Source organism: Mustela nivalis (genome assembly GCF_964662115.1).
Source record: "Mustela nivalis genome assembly, chromosome: 4".
NCBI lineage: Eukaryota > Metazoa > Chordata > Mammalia > Carnivora > Mustelidae > Mustela > Mustela nivalis.
Window position 1 is genome coordinate 83,378,861 of NC_139023.1, and position 12,547 is coordinate 83,391,407.

General features: G+C 35.5%; 1 pseudogene across 1 annotated transcript; it reads left to right on the forward strand.

The window, feature by feature from the left end:
* The first annotated feature begins 466 nt into the window (after positions 1–466).
* On the forward strand, positions 467–6,757 carry LOC309863113 (10 kDa heat shock protein, mitochondrial-like; annotated as a pseudogene). Its single transcript has 4 exons — positions 467–485; positions 1,720–1,753; positions 6,114–6,220; positions 6,453–6,757. The product of its transcript is annotated as a 10 kDa heat shock protein, mitochondrial-like (transcript).
* The last annotated feature ends 5,790 nt before the right edge of the window (positions 6,758–12,547 follow it).

The window sequence follows — 12,547 nt, forward strand, 5'->3', positions numbered from 1 at the left end:
TCAAACATCCTTCATTGTCCCACAGGAATTCACTTACAGAAAATAAGCTCAAAGATACAATTAAAGATTTAATGAGGGCTACAGCAGGGCAATTAATCAAGTGTGGAGCCCTTCTGAGCATCAGATCCTATGTAATCACACTGTTTAAATGGCCATGGAACTGGTCATGTCTCCATATTCCACTTTCAAGGAGGTTGGACAAAAGAGAGGATACGGGATGGAGAATCTGCAACAGCTTTCACCAGCTTTTCCTTTCCTTTCCCCCCTTTCTTTTCCTTTTCTTTCCTTCCTTTTTCCCTTGTTTTCTTGCCCCCCCCCACTTTTTTTTTTGAGATCTTTGACAAGATGCCACCTAATACTTCTTTTAAAATCCAGTAACCAGAATTTTAATATGAGGCTACAACTAGCTGTAAGGGAGGCTGAGAAACATGATCTTTATTGCAGGTGATCATGTACTGAGCCAAAGATGATAGGTTTGGAGACAGGTAAGTGTGTTGTAAGATTTCTTATGTCAAGCCCCACAATAGAGAGGAATTGATCAAATATGATTTTAGCTTTTTACTAGAAGGTTGTTTTCTTAATACTGTCTAAAAACTAGGAAAAAAGTGAGTGAACATTCATTTTCTAGTTGAAGGCAGCTTGTTAAAAACAAATAAAAATAACTCTGCATTAAAATTTAATATTTTGGCCCATAATAACCATTTTTATGAGAAAATCTTGCCAGATCTGATAATCTTACAAATTGAGTTGCAAGATTTTAAATTCTGTTCAAATCCAACATTGTTCCTGGGTTGTTATGTTTTTTAAACAGAGTTTTATATAGCAGATTAATTAATCTCAGACTTTCTCCATTACTACTTAGAAATGTGGATTAAATTACAAAATCATCCTTTTATTTAACCCTCACAATAACAACATTTCAGGGTAGATGCTACATATCCATTTTGTATGAAAACAAATAGGACTTCTAGAAAATAAGAAACCACTATTACTATTTTCCCTCAAATATTAGCTATTGCATTTTGATGTCTTTTCTTTCTTTATTCAATTTTTACTTCAGATGTCACTTTCTGGAAGAGAGACAAAGAAACAGAGAAATAGAATCTGTATAATTTTGTGAAACGTTTAGTACTCTGAAAGAATCAGTATATCTGAGTTCTAGATATATTTATCTCAGGGAATAGCTGTACTACTTTAGAACATTGTTTTAATCTTTGTGGGTAAAAGTTTTTCACTTTAAATTAAGGACTTTGTTTAAGACCATCAATTTTCAGTATTACTCTATGGAGTTCTTATTTCAAAAGTCTATAAATTTTATTTACATTTAATTTTTAATGTACAGCCAATTATCATTCATGTTAATTCTGTTCTAGAAAGTTGCCAAGAATATTGAATTAGTAAATATTTAAATCATAACAAATCATCAACTCATTCTGGTAAATGCTATTTTCTTTCTTTGACAAAAGAGAAAAGTAGATTCAGTAGTGTTAAGTTACTTGTTTGAGGCCACCCAACTCAGAAGTCCCAGAGTTGAGATTCAAGGCCCACTAGCTGGTCCTAGAGCAACAGCTTCTTACACTATACTGCACTACCTCCTACTATTTCCTTCCTCTGGTCATTTCTGAATGGAACTGAAACAAGCAGGTAGAGAGTCTCTTTATTTGACTTCAGGCAGGAATGGCCATGTCAGGTGACACCCTTTTTTTCTTTTTTTTTCAGTTTTGCACATGTTGAGAAATGACATGAAAGTACAGTGAGTATAGATTTGGGGGGTTACAAATAAATTTTAGCAAGTAGATGAATTTGCAAATATAGAATCTAAAATAATGAAGGTCAACTGTATTAACTTTTAAAAACAAATGTGAAACAATATGAATAATCATTGTATTCTATCTCATGATAATACAATGATATACACTATCTGCCTTTCAATGCAAACATGAATATATATTTCGGGTTCCTGAAAATGTGTCATCAATTAGAAAGGTGTTAGTTCTGCATTTATCTTTCTCTCAATCTCTTTCTTTCTCTTTCCCTCTTAATGTCTGCCTGTGCATGTCCAGTCATATAAAAATGTACCAGGAATATATTATCTCCAGCACATGCATGCCTTCCTCAATTAAATGTCCAGTGAGACTCAGATTCATCTGTTTGCTGCATGTTCTTGTCATGGTGAGATGGGCAATAGTGGTAAGTTGAGTGGAAGAAGAGGTATGAGTTGATAATGCTTCATAGGAGATCTGACCTGATGCTGATGGGGAGGAAATAGAGCAGGAAATGCTCCGTTAAAAGATTTGTAGGAGTTAACTAAGGACAAACAGGAGAGAAAAGAAGGTTCCAAACAATGGGAACAACGTGGGAAAGACTATGGTGGTGCGAGCCTAATGTGTAGGGAGACTGAAGAAGCTGGGTAATACTGAGTACAGACAGCTGGAGAAATGGGCAATGGTAAGGGCATGTAGAGCCCTGTAGGTCTTATTAGAGGAATGATGGGAAGACAATGTGTGTTTTAAGCAGATGGTCCTAAGTTCAAATATGTTTTTTGAAAAGGTCAATCAGTATGCTTAGTGGATAAGTGATCAAATTGGGGCACAAGCGATTTTAGAAAAGTAAGTCAGAAGCTATTTCAGTAAATCAGAGAAGAGTGATGGTAGATTGGATTAAGGAGAGGTAGTATAGATGAAATTAAAAATTGATTTAATGCATATAATTGATTTGTATGTAATTTTATTATTTTACCACTTGAATGAAATGTAAGTATCTTTCAGAGGAGAAAATTTTGGGGTGAATACTTATGTATTAGATAAGAAGTGATTTTTATATTTTTATGATTCCAAGTTTATTATTTTTGCATATAATTGGCACACAATGTTACATTGTATTTCAGGTATATAGCTTAGTGATTCAACAAGAATATACATTGCACTATGTTCACCACAAGTGTAAGTATCATTTGTTCCATTGTATTGCTATTACAGTATTATTGACTGTATTCCTAATGTTGTGCCTATTACTCCTGTAATTTATCCATTCTGTAACTGGAAGCCTGTAGGTTACACGAAAATAACCAGAGAATTAAAATTTTAAATGATGGAGGCACTTAGGTGGCTCAGTTGATTAAGCATCTGCCTTCACCTCAGGGCATGATCCCAAGGGTCCTGTGATCAAGCTTGGCATCATGTTCACTGCTCAGCAGAGAGCCTGGTTCCCCCTCTTCCTCTGCTGCTCCTCCTGCTCTTGCTATCTCTCTCTCTTTCTCTCTCAAATAATGAGTAAAATCTTGGGGAAAAAATGGTGATTATTGGGATGCCTGATTCTTGGATTCTTCTCAGGTCTTGATCTCAGAGTCATGAGATTGAGGTCCAATGTCATGCTCACTCTGTGCAAAGTCTGCTTGGCATTATCCCTACCCCCTTTCACCCCTCCTACATGCTTGTGTGCTCTTTCTAATATAAAGTAAATGATGGTTATTGTCATCAACAGAATATCTTTAATGTCAGGAAGTATTTGGCTATTTGTAGTACTGATACATGATGGGGGTAGGGAAAGGGAGTCTATGTAAGTAATGGTAGTTACAAAAAACTAAGTTCAATCAGTATCTATTTTTTAAAATTTGTAAAATAATATTCTATATGTGTCATATTTATGTGTTGAATTAAATGTGTCTATCTCTTATATACCATTTGGCAGAACTGAAAGTTGGTGACAGTCATTTATCAGTAATATACTATAATCAAAAAGAGTATGGTTTATTATTTTAGCTGTTAATGGGTGTACTACATTTCAAAGAGTGACCTTAAAATGGTAACAATTTTATGGTCAGATTTCTCTCCAGCTTGTTTAGGATTATTTTACTTAAAGTATCACTAAATCTGCTTGGCATAAGACCACCATGTGATCCTTGACAGTTCTGGTCAGATTATTAATATTTCCCATGTTTTCTTAGGAGGAGATTTAACAACCTAAAGAAGGCCATAGCAGGCATGGGCTCAGCTTGCTTTGCTCCATACCCTTGTTTAGTGATGGTACATTATATTCAAGACCCTAAAATATAACATAACTCTGCCATGGTTCTTAACAAATTGTTACTTACAGGTTGGGTTTTGTTGTTGTTTGTTTTGTTTTGTTTTAATGCACCATTGAAGCATTTTCTTTTTAGAATGGAAATATGGCAAGATTTTGATTCAGTCTGAAGACAAAAGCACACTCCATCTCAGCATATCTAGCAGATGTTCTCTTCATAGGCAGAGAAAAAACATGGCAAGTTACTGTATCCAGCTGGTTCCTAAATCATTCTGAAATTTTCCCTGTCTACTCCCAAAAGATGTAAATTGGCCCATAAAGAGAGCAGCAGGCAATATTACTATAAATAAAGGCCACAAAAGAACTCATATTGCAGGAAGAAACTAATGGAAAATAGGAAAAAATGACCATTGTTTGAGTGAAGTAGGTAAATTAAGACCTCTCTGTGAATTTACTACTATATACAGAGGGTTTAATATTCAATCATTCAGGAAGCATTTATCTTTTGCTTCTTTCTTTCCTTAATCTTACATTACTTTATTTTCCAATTTTCCAGAACCTTATTTTGACTTTGTCAAAGGTCTGCAACAATAAAGAACAGTGAGTAATTGCTGTGGGCAGAGAATGTGAATTTGAGATGCAGTCCCTGAAGCTTTAGTTTTTAGTACAACATGGTTGGAACTTAAAAGTCAATGCTCCCATCATCACACCCAGAAAAAATGTGAACAAACTGAAAATCAACAGCTCTTCTTAGATCAGAGAATTGAGCTCATAGGGTAAATGTCTGTCTTGGAAACTAAAAACTTCAACTCAAGCTCACTTCTCATATACAGAGAATCACAGCTTATTGGGGCAAATAGCCCAGCAGCAGAAGACCAAAGCCAAAGTCAGTATCAGCAGCAACACGTTACATTATAATTAACAAATTCCTGGAGGCTTACTATGGACTACATCCAGAGAAGCCTAATTTGGGGGCCTCCACTCTTTCCTGGGTTTTTCTTCTAAGAGTTCTGTTTCTCACTGTGAAGATCTGAGAGAAAATCCTTTTGCACTTAACGCGGGCTGGGGGGGGGGAGTAACTTTTTATTTATTTATTTATTTATTTATTTATTTATTTATTTATTAAAGATTTTGTTTATTTAACAGAAAGAGAGAGAGATCACAAGTAGGCACAGAGGCAGGCACAGAGAGAAGGGGAAGCAGGCTCCCTGCCATGCAGAGAGCCAGATGTGGGGCTAGATCCCAGGACCTCATGAGATCAAGACCTGAGTCAAAGGCAGAGGCTCAACCCACTGAGATACCCAGGTGCCCTGAAAATTAACTATTTTAAATAAGGCTATAGCTCTCTGTGATCATTATTAAGTCCTGTACTCAAGAGCAACTATTTTACTAGAGCCTAACTAACTAAGGTTAAACCAGTGCCTAATTTCAGCCTGCCCTAGCCTTTGATGTGAAGGAAGGGAAATTTTCAACTCAAGCTCACTAAGATCTAATCATTAGAATATAGACTGCTTCCTTCACACTTGTAATTCACATCAGTAACGTTCCTATATAGTAACAGGAAATTATAGGTAAATTACTGTAAACTTCAGGCCCTATTTTAGGAGTTATAGGAAAAACAAAAGACAACAGGGAGAACAACACAATACTAGAGGAAATTTTAGCCTCTAACCCTATAGCTACAGCAAACATAGCTTAACTCCTAGCCAGATAAACCCAAAACTTCATACTATAGGCATGTTTACCTTAGATCCTTTTTCCCAACACATCATTATTTCTTTCAACAAAAAGATACAAGGCATGTTTAAAATAAAATAAAATAAAATAAAATAAAATAAACAAAAGAAAACAAACAAAAAGCGGTCTGAAAGACAACATAACCATCAGATCAAGACACATCTACAACAATGATGTTAGGATGATCAGATCAGAAATTTAAAATATATATGTTTAATAATGCTAAGAACTCTAAAGGAAAAAGTAGGTGACATGCAAAAATAGATGGGTCATAAAGCAAAGGGATGGAAATTCTAAGAAAGAATAAAACAGAAATGATCCTGAATATCAGACTGTGAGTCTCCCTGCCACAGTCTGTGGCAGTTTGAGAGCAGAGAACCAATTTCAGCAAGCTGGAGTCAGGCAGAACAGGCATTTAGAAAAGTTTCTTCCTCTTTTTGCCTCAGTTTTAGTTGAAAGGGCACAGCTGAGGGGTGCCTGGGTGGCTCAGTGGGCTAAGTGCCTGCCTTTGGCTCAGGTCATTCCCCCAGAGTCCTTGGATCTAGGCCCACATCAGGTTCCATGATCACTGGGGAGCCTGCTTCTCCCTCTCCCTTTGCCTCCCCCTCAACTTGTGTTCTCACTTGCTTTGCTCTCTCTCTCTCAAATAAACAAATAAATAAATCTAAAAGAAAAAAAAAAAAAAAAGAAAGGGCACATCTGAAACCATAACCACAGGAAACATTATGCTTCCAGAAAACTCTCAAGGAAAAGTGTTGCAAACAATGGTAGTAATGTTGAATCAGGCTCTGGAGGAAAGGTTGGAGAGAGTCAACCAGTTAGTGTGAAGGTCGAAGATATATTTCTTCTCGCAGAATATGTAGGCACCAAAGTCGTTCTAGATGACAAGGATTATTTCTTATTTAGAGATGGTGATATTCATAGAAAGTATGTAGACGGAAATAAATCATTATTGAAATGGCATCAAGTGAAGCTGCCCATTACAGAAAAGTTGTGAAATCTTTCATTACATAAATAATTTCTATGTCTCTCTTTTTTTTTTAAGATTTTATTTTTTTATTTGACAGAGAGAGAGAGAGAGAGTTCACAAGTAAGCAGAGAAGCAGGCAGAGGGGGGGGGAGCAGGCTCCCTGCTGAGCAGAGAGCCCAACATGGGGCTCCATCCCAGGACCCTGAGATCATGACCTGAGCTGAAGACAGAGGCTTTAACCACTGAGTCACCCAGGCGCCCCTCTATGTCTCTCTTTTAGAATAAACTAATAATATCCAAACTAGGAAAAAAAAAAAAAAAAGGAAATGCTAAGACTCAAAATCATCTTTGATGGCTCATCAGTAGACTGGGCATAGGTAAGAAAGAATCACTGATCTTGCCACAGATATATCAATAGATACTTCCAAAATGAAAATGTAAAGAAAAGAAAACACAGAACAGAATATCCATAAACTGTGGGCAATTATGAAAACTGTAACTATATGCAATGGAAGACCAGAAAAAGAATATCAGAAAAAGAAAATAATAGAAGAAATGTTTGAACCGATAATCCTTGAGAATTTTCAAGAATTAGTAAGAGAAGTTAACTATAAAACCAGGAAGCTCAGAATACACCAGCCACAATACAATACAAAACCAAATCAAAACAACCAAAAAACAAAAATGAAACATACACCCAGGTATATATCATGTTTGAATTGTAGAAAATCAAAGCCAAGAGAAAGTCTTGAAAGAAGCAGTAGAGGATCAGGGAGTAGGGGTGAAGCTTAACTAAAGAAGAACAGGGAAAAGAAACTCTTCAGAATACAGGAACCATGCAAGCAAACAGAATGGGGTGAAATATTTCAAGTATTATAAATAGAAATTGTTAATTTAAAAAAAAAGCCACCAACTTAGTATTCTGAATCTAGCAAGTTATCCTTCAAAAGTGAAGGCCAAATAAAGACTTTCTTGGACTAACAAAACTAAGTGAACTTGTCACCAGTAAAACTACCTTGCAAAAAGGGTTGCAAGTTTTTATGAGAGAAAGAAAACTATAGGTCAGAAATTTAGATTTATATAAATAAAAGAAAGAGTGTTAGAAAAGAAATAAATAAAGGCAAATAAAAATCTATTATTTTTCTTATTCTTAATAAAATAAATACTAGTTCAAGATAATGGTAATAATATATATGATGATTATAGCTTATAGATATGTGAAGTGAATTACAGCAACATTATAAGGGTTGAGATAGAGGAATTGAGATTATATAAGGTTAAAAAGTACTTGTAGTGTCTGTGAGGTGCATACCCCAGGACAAACACTTAGCAAACGTCCAGACTCTTTATGAACCCAGAATTACCCTGATCCCTAAATGAGGCAAAGACCCCACCAAAAAGGGGAATTTCAGACCAATATCTCTGATGAATATGGATGCCAAGATTCTCAACAAGATCGTAGCTCATATGATCCAACATTAAAAAGATTGTCTACCATGACCAGGTGGGATTTATCCATGAGATGCAAATGGTTCAACATTCACAAATCAATGTGATAGAACAAATCAATAAGAGAAGGGAGAAGAACCACATAGTCCTTTCAGTTGATGCAGGAAAAGCATTTAATGAGATACAGCATCCATTCTTGATTAAAACCTTTAAAAGTATAGGGATAGGAGGAACATTCTTCAACTTCATAAAATCTATCTATGAAAGACCCACAGCAAATATCATTCTCAATGGGGAAACGCTGACAGCCTTGCCTTTGAGATCAGGAACATGACAAGGATGTCCACTCTTGCCACCTTTGTTCAACATAGTACTAGAAGTCCTAGCAACAGCAATCAGACAACAACAACAACAACAAAAGATATTCAGATTGGCAAAGAAGAAGTCAAACTCTCTCTCTTCACAGATGACATGTAACTTTATGTGGAAAACCCAAAAGACTCCATCCCCAAACTATTAGAACTCATATAACAATTCAGTAATGTTGGAAGATACAAAATCAATACACATAAATCAGTTGCTTTCTTACACACTTAAATGAAAATATAGAAAGGGAAATTGGAGTCAATTCCATTTACTATAGCACCAAGATCCGTAAGATACCTGGGACTAAACCTAACCAAAGACGTAAAGAATCTGTACTTGAGGAACTACAGAACACTCATGAAAGAAATTGAAGAAAACACAAAAAGATGAAAAAGCATTCCATGCTCATGGATCAGAAGAGTAAACATTGTTAAAATGTCTATACTGCCTAGAGCTATCTATACTTTCAATGCCATCCTGATCAAAATTCCACCAGCATTTTTCCAAGAGCTGGAACAAATAATCCTAAAATTTGTATGGAACCAGAAGAGACCCCAAATTGTTAAGGAAATGTTGAAAGAGAAAAACAAAGCTGGGGGCATCATGTTGCCTGATTTTAAGCTTTACTACAAAGGTGTGATTACCAAGACAGCATGATACTGGCACAAAATCAGACACATAGACCAGTGGAACAGAGTAGAGAGTCCAGATATGGACCCTTAATGTTATGGTCAAATAATCTTCGACAAAGCAGGAAACATATCCAGTGGAAAAAAGACAGTCTTTTCAATAAATGGTGCTGGGAAAACTAGACAACTATGTATAGAAGAATGAAACTTGACCATTCTCTCACAGTATAAACAAGGATAAACTCAAATTGGATAAAAGACCTCAATGTGAGGCAAGAATCTATCAAAATTCTAGAGAAGAACATAGGCAGTCACCTCTTCGACACTGGACACAACTTCTTTTAAGAGATGCCTCCAAAGACCAAGGAAACAAAAGTGATAATGAACTTTTAGGACTTCATCAAAATCAAAAGTTTCTGCACAGCAAAGGAAACAGTCAACAAAACAAAGAGATAGACCATGGAATGGGAGAAGATATTCGCAAATGACACTACAAACAAAGGGTTGATACCCAAGATCTATGAAGAACTCCTCAAACTTAACACACACAAAACAGATAATCATGTCAAAAAAGGGGCAGAAGACATGAACAGACACTTCTCCAAAGAAGATATACAAATGGCTAACAGACACGTGAACAAATGTTCTCATGATTAGCCATAAGGGAGATTCAAATCGAAATGACATTGGAGATATCACCTTACACCAGTCAGAATGGCCAAAATCAACAAGTCAGTAAACAACAAGTGTTGGAGAAGATGTGGAGAAAGGGAAACCCTCTGACACTGGTGGTGGGAATGCAAGTTGGTGCAGCCCCTTTGGAAAACAGTGTGGAGATTCATTAAGAAGTTAAAAATAGAGCTACCCTATGACCCTGCAATTGCACTACTGGATATTTCCCCTAAAGACACAGATGTAGTGAAAAGAAGGGCCATCTGTATCCCAGTGTTCATAGCAGCAATGGCCACAGTTGCCAAATTGTGGAAAGAGCAAAGATGCTCTTCAACATACAAATGGATAAAGAAGACATGGTCGATATATACAATGGAATATTATGCAGCCATCAAGAGGTATGAAAACCCAACTTTTGTATCAACATGGACAGGACTGGAGGAGATTATTCTCAGTGAATAAGTCAAGCAGAGAAAGTCAATTATCATATGGTTTCACTTACTTGTGGAGCATAAGGAAGAACACAGAGGACATTGGGAGATGGAGAGGAGAAGTGAGTTGGGGGAAATTAGAGGAGGAGACAAATCATGAGGGACTGTGGAGCCTGAGAAACAAACTGAGGGTTTTGGAGGGGATGGAGGTGGGTGGTTGGGTGAGCTTGGTGGTGGGTATTAAGGAGGGCATGTATTGTATGGAGCACTGGGTGTGATGCTTAAACAATGAATTTGGGAACCCTAAAAAAAAAAAACTAAATAAAATTGAAAAATATATATATAAAGGTATAATAACATGTTTGGCATACTTATTTTGTTTTGGTGTAGTCCCAATGGTTTACTTTGATTTTGTTTCCCTTGGTGAAGAGACATATCTAGAAAAATGTTTCCACAACTAGTGTCAAAGGAGTTACTACTTACTTCTTCTTCTCAGAGTTTTTTTTTTTTAATTAATTTTTTATTTTTTATAAACATATATTCTTCTCAGAGTTTTATGAAGTCAGTTCTCCCATCCTGATTTTTAACCCACTTTGAGTTTTTTTTTTTTTTATGATGTAAGAAAGTGGTCCAGTTTCATTCTCCTGCATGTGCACAGAGAAGGATACCATAAACAAAATAACAAGTCAAACTACTGAATGGAGAAAATATTTTAAATGTTATATATGATAAAGGGTTAATATCTAAAATATATAGAGAACCTATATAACTCAAGATCAAAAAAATCCAAAGGATCTGATTAAATATGGACAGAGGACCTGAAAAGACATTTTTCCAAAGAGGACATTCAAATAGTCAACAGACACGTGGAAAGATCCTTAGCATCACTAATCATCAGGGAAAAAGGAACTCTCATGCATTATTGGTGGAAATGCTAATTAGTGCAGCCACTGTTGAAAACAGCATGGAAGTTTCTCAAAAATTAAAAATAGAATCAACATACTATCCAGTAACTCCACTACTGGGTATTTTTACCCAAAGAAAACAAAAACACCGATTCAAAAAGGTGTATGTTCCCCTATGCTTATTGCAACATTATTTACAATAGCCAAGGTATGAAAACAACCCAAGAATCCCTCCCAAGAATCCCTCCATGGGTGAATGGATAAAAAAGATGTGGGAAGTATGCATACACACACACACACACACACATACACTCATTTATATAAATATATATAATATGTATGGTGGGGAAATTATATATATATATGTGGTGGGGGTATATATTATATATGGCTATATATAATGGAATATTACTTAGCCATAAAAATGAGAAATTGTCATTTCCTTCAATGTGGATAGAGCCAGAGTATATTATGTTAATTAAAACAAGTCACATAGAGGAAAACAACATATGATTTCACTCACATGTGGAATTTAGGAAACAAAACAAATGAACAAATAAAGAAAAAAGAAAAACAGACAGGAAAACAGACTCTTAAATACAGAGAATAAGCTGGTAGTTGCCAATGGGAGGTAGGTGAGGAAATAGGTGAAATAAGTAAAGGGGATTGAGAGACACATTTCATGATGGGCATTGGACAAGGCACAGAACTGTTGAATCATTACATTGTACATCTGAAACTCATATAGCACTGTATGTTAATTACACTTCAGTAATTTTAAAGAAGAATCCTATTTACTAAATTCTTGAGAATTATTTCCTTTCTCTTTCCAGAATTATATATTTCTTCTGATGTCAAATTTTTCCTACTGTTCTTCTTATGGGTAATTAGTTGTGTTTGTTTGTTTGTTTGTTTCCAAGTACCTGGTAATCTCTGGGTTCCTGTTCATATTTAAGACCAAGAGAGGAAAAATATAAGGAGATATTGTATAAAGATAGGACTGGTTGAATAATCTTTGGAATTTCTAAATGAGAAGACTTTATTCTGAGGTATTAACATCCTCAAAATCTGCCTTAAATATCGCAAGATAATTTATTCAATCTCATTATAAAAGAACATGCCAAGATATTTTTTGGCTAAGTAGCAAGAAGTTAGAAATTATGGTGAGAAAGATGATTAGGATAGATTTTTTTTTTATTTACAGAGCTTTTCAGTTTCACTTCTCTTTCAATGTGCAAATTACAGCCTCACCATTTTTGAATTATCAGGACTTGGCAGATAACACCACATTTGACTATTTTCTCCTTTGTCTTCATTATGGGCAAAAGAGAAATATTTTTCTACTTTTTTTTTTCTGCTGCTGTA